This window comes from Entelurus aequoreus, linkage group LG10 (assembly GCF_033978785.1).
Source record: "Entelurus aequoreus isolate RoL-2023_Sb linkage group LG10, RoL_Eaeq_v1.1, whole genome shotgun sequence".
Taxonomy (NCBI): domain Eukaryota; kingdom Metazoa; phylum Chordata; class Actinopteri; order Syngnathiformes; family Syngnathidae; genus Entelurus; species Entelurus aequoreus.
In genome coordinates this window covers 41,696,940-41,701,939 of record NC_084740.1, presented here as the reverse complement: position 1 = coordinate 41,701,939, position 5,000 = coordinate 41,696,940, and the positions used below count along the sequence as shown (strand labels likewise).

At 23.3% G+C, this 5,000-nt stretch overlaps 1 protein-coding gene across 1 annotated transcript in view; it reads right to left on the bottom strand.

The window, feature by feature from the left end:
* Positions 1-5,000, bottom strand: part of LOC133658642 (forkhead box protein O1-A-like) — a 115,074-nt gene that overhangs the window by 869 nt on the left and 109,205 nt on the right. Inside the window, exon 4 of the transcript XR_009827503.1 lies at positions 1-80. This exon is cut by the window's left edge and continues 869 nt beyond it. The gene's annotated coding sequence lies outside the window, so the exon portion shown is untranslated. The remainder of the gene's footprint in view (positions 81-5,000) is intronic.

The window sequence follows — 5,000 nt, the reverse complement described above, 5'->3', positions numbered from 1 at the left end:
AATCCATTCTCGCGGTGTGAAACTTTTTTAAAACAGGCTTACATTTTTTTTTAAAAATCCATCCGGTTGTGTGGAGATGCCTAAAAAACAAAAGAGCCAATTAAAAAAATATATATATATTTTTTATTTTTTTAAAAATTAGGAAACAATTTGGACTTGGGATGAATGAGAATCGGTAATCGGATGTGAATCAATGTTTTGTTCACCCCTATTAAATATTGTGTTTGTAAAGTACACTTCATTTAGGTTACATATGTTTATGTACACTTAATGTACTTATGTCACGTAATGTTTGTAAAGTATACTAAATGTATTAATGTCAAGTAATGTTTGTAAAGTATACCAAATGTATTAATGTCAAGTAATGTTTGTAAATTACATTGAATTTAATAAAGTTACATACTATGTTTGTAAAGTACACTTAATTTACTTATGTTAACTAATATGTTTGTAAAGTCCACTTAAGTTACTTAGGTAAGTTCTATATGTTTAAGTACACTTAATGTACTTATGTCACGTAATGTTTGTAAAGTACACTTAATTTACTTATGTCAACTAATATGTTCGTGAAGTACACTTAATTTACTAATGTTAAGTAGAATGCTTGTAGTTTTAATTAACTAATGTTAAGTAAAATATTTTTAAAGTAGACTTAATTGACTAATGTTAAGTAAAATGTTTGTAAAGTAGACTTAATTTGCTAATAAGTACAATATTTGTAAGCTACACTTAATTTACTTATGCTAACTAATATGTTTTTAAAGTACACTTAATTTACTTATGTTAACTAATATGTTTGTAAAGTACACTTAATTTACTTATGTTAACTAATATGTTTGTAAAGTACACTTAAGTTACTTAGGTAAGTTATATATGTTTAAGTACACTTAATGTACTTATGTCACGTAATGTTTGTAAAGTATACTAAATGTATTAATGTCAAGTAATGTTTGTAAATTACATTGAATTTAATAAAGTTACATACTATGTTTGTAAAGTACACTTAATTTACTTATGTTAACTAATATGTTTGTAAAGTCCACTTAAGTTACTTAGGTAAGTTCTATATGTTTAAGTACACTTAATGTACTTATGTCACGTAATGTTTGTAAAGTACACTTCATTTACTTATGTCAACTAATATGTTCGTTAAGTAGACTTAATTGACTAATGTTAAGTTTGTAGTTTTAATTAACTAATGTTAAGTAAAATATTTGTAAAGTAGACTTAATTGACTAATGTTAAGTAAAATGTTTGTAAAGTAGACTTAATTTGCTAATATTAAGTAAAATATTTGTAAGCTACACTCAATTTACTTATGTTAACTAATATGTTTGTAAAGTACACTTAAGTTACTTAGGTAAGTTGTATATATTTAAGTGCACTTAATGTACTTATGTCACGTAATGTTTGTAAAGTAAACTTATTTTACTTATGTTAACTAATATATTTGTAAAGTACACTTAATTTATTTATGTTAACTAATATGTTTGTAAAGTACACTTATTTTACTAATGTTAAGTTTGTAGTTTTAATTAACTAATGTTAAGTAAAATATTTTTAAAGTAGACTTAATTGACTAATGTTAAGTAAAATGTTTGTAAAGTAGACTTAATTTGCTAATAAGTACAATATTTGTAAGCTACACTTAATTTACTTATGTTAACTAATGTGTTTTTAAAGTACACTTAATTTACTTATGTTAACTAACATGTTTGTAAAGTACACTTAAGTTACTTAGGTAAGTTATATATGTTTAAGTATACTTAATGTACTTATGTCACGTAATGTTTGTAAAGTATACTAAATGTATTAATGTCAAGTAATGTTTGTAAATTACATTGAATTTAATAATGTAACATACTATGTTTGTAAAGTACACTTAATTTACTTATGTTAACTAATATGTTTGTAAAGTACACTTAAGTTACTTAGGTAAGTTATATATGTTTAAGTACACTTAATGTACTTATGCCACATAATGTTTGTAAAGTACACTTAATTTACCTATGTCAACTAATATGTTCGTTAAGTACACTTAATTTACTAATGTTAAGTAGAATGTTTGTAGTTTTAATTAACTAATGTTAAGTAAAATATTTGTAAAGTAGACTTAATTGACTAATGTTAAGTAAAATGTTTGTAAAGTAGACTTAATTTGCTAATATTAAGTAAAATATTTGTAAGCTACACTTAATTTACTTATGTTAACTAATATGTTTGTAAAGTACACCTAAGTTACTTAGGTAAGTTGTATATATTTAAGTGCACTTAATGTACTTGTCACGTAATGTTTGTAAAGTAAACTTATTTTACTTATGTTAATATATTTGTAAAGTACACTTAATTTATTTATGTTAACTAATATGTTTGTAAAGTACACTTATTTTACTAATGTTAAGTTTGTAGTTTTAATTAACTAATGTTAAGTAAAATATTTTTAAAGTAGACTTAATTGACTAATGTTAAGTAAAATGTTTGTAAAGTAGACTTAATTTGCTAATAAGTACAATATTTGTAAGCTACACTTAATTTACTTATGTTAACTAATGTGTTTTTAAAGTACACTTAATTTACTTATGTTAACTAACATGTTTGTAAAGTACACTTAAGTTACTTAGGTAAGTTATATATGTTTAAGTACACTTAATGTACTTATGTCACGTAATGTTTGTAAAGTATACTAAATGTATTAATGTCAAGTAATGTTTGTAAATTACATTGAATTTAATAACGTTACATACTATGTTTGTAAAGTACACTTAATTTACTTATGTTAACTAATATGTTTGTAAAGTCCACTTAAGTTACTTAGGTAAGTTCTATATGTTTAAGTACACTTAATGTTCTTATGTCACGTAATGTTTGTAAAGTACACTTATTTTACTTATGTTAACTAATATGTTTGTAAAGTACACTTAATTTACTTATGTCAACTAATATGTTCGTGAAGTACACTTAATTGACTAATGTTAAGTAGAATGTTTGTCGTTTTAATTAACTAATGTTAAGTAAAATACTTGTAAAGTAGACTTAATTGACTAATGTTAAGTAACATATTTGTAAAGTAGACTTAAGTTGCTAATATTAAGTAAAATATTTGTAAGCTACACTTAATTTACTTATGTTAACTAATGTCTTTGTAAAGAACACTGAATTTACTCATGTTAAGTGAAATATTTGCAAAGTACACTTAATTTACTAATATTAAGTCAAATGTTTGTCAAGTACACTGAATTTACTCATGTTAAGTTTAATATCCGTAAAGTACACTTAATTTATTGTCAAGTAAAATATTTGTAAGCTACATTTAATTACCTACTGTTAAGTAAAATATTTGTAAAGTAGACTTAATTTACTAATGTTAGGTAAATGTTTGTAAAGTAGACTTAATTAACTAATTTTAAAAAACTTAATCGACTAATATTAAGTAAAATGTTTTGTAAAGTACACTTAATTTACTGTTAAGTAAAATATTCGTAAAGTGGACTAAATTAACAAATGTTAAGTAAGATGTTTGTAAAGTACACTTAATTGACTAATGTTAAGTCAACATGTGTAAAGTACACTTAATTTACTAATGTAAATAATCTGTTTAGTAGACCTCAACAACTAATGTAGGTAACATGTTTGTAAAGTACACTTAATTTACCGTTAAGTAAAACATTTGTAAAGTAGACTTAATTGACTAATGTTAAGTAAACATTTGTAAAGTACACTTAATTTACTAATGTTAAGTAAAATGCTTGTAAAGTAGACTGAATTTACTTATGTTAGGTAAATGTAAAAGTACACTTATCGAACAAATTTTAAGTAAAATGCTTGTAAAGTACGCATTATGAACTAATGTTAAGTAAAATATTTGTAAAGTGGACTCAATTAACAAATGTTAAGTACAATATTTGTAAACTACACTTAATTTACTCATGTTAAGTACAATGTTTGTAGTTTTATTTAACTAATGTTAAGTAAAATATTTGTAAAGTGGACTTAATTGACTAATGTTAAGTAAACATTTGTAAAATACACTTAATTTACTATTGTTAAGTAAAATATTTGTAAAGTAAACTTAATTAACTATTGTTAAGTAAAATATTTGTAAAGTAGACTTAATTTACTAATGTACAGTCAAATGTTTGTTTAGTGCACCTCATTAACTAATGTAAGTAAATGTTTGTAAATTGGACTTAATTGACCAATGTTAGGTAAAATGTTTGTAAAGTACACTTATTTGTAAAGTGGACTTAATTGACTAATGTTAGGTAAAATGTTTGTAAAGTACACTTATTTGTAAAGTAGACTTAATTGACTAATGTTAGGTCAAATGTTTGTAAAGTACACTTATTTGTAAAGTACACTTAATTGACTAATGTTAGGTAAAATGTTTGTAAAGTACACTTATTTGTAAAGTAGACTTAATTGACTAATGTTAGGTAACATGTTTGTAAAGTACACTTATTTGTAAAGTAGACTTAATTGACTAATGTTAGGCAAAATGTTTGTAAAGTACACTTATTTGTAAAGTAGACTTAATTGACTAATATTAGGTAAAATGTTTGTAAAGTACACTTATTTGTAAAGTAGACTTAATTGACTAATGTTAGGTAAAATGTTTGTAAAGTACACTTATTTGTAAAGTAGACTTAATTGACTAATGTTAGGTAAAATGTTTGTAAAGTACACTTATTTGTAAAGTAGACTTAATTGACTAATGTTAGGTAAAATGTTTGTAAAGTACACTTATTTGTAAAGTAGACTTAATTGACTAATGTTAGGTAAAATGTTTGTAAAGTACACATATTTGTAAAGTAGACTTAATTGACTTAATTGACTAATGTTAGGTAAAATGTTTGTAAAGTACACGTATTTGTAAAGTAGACTTAATTGACTAATGTTAGGTAAAATGTTTGTAAAGTACACTTATTTGTAAAGTTGACTTAATTGACTAATGTTAGGTAAAATGTTTGTAAAGTACACTTATTTGTAAAGTAGACTTAATT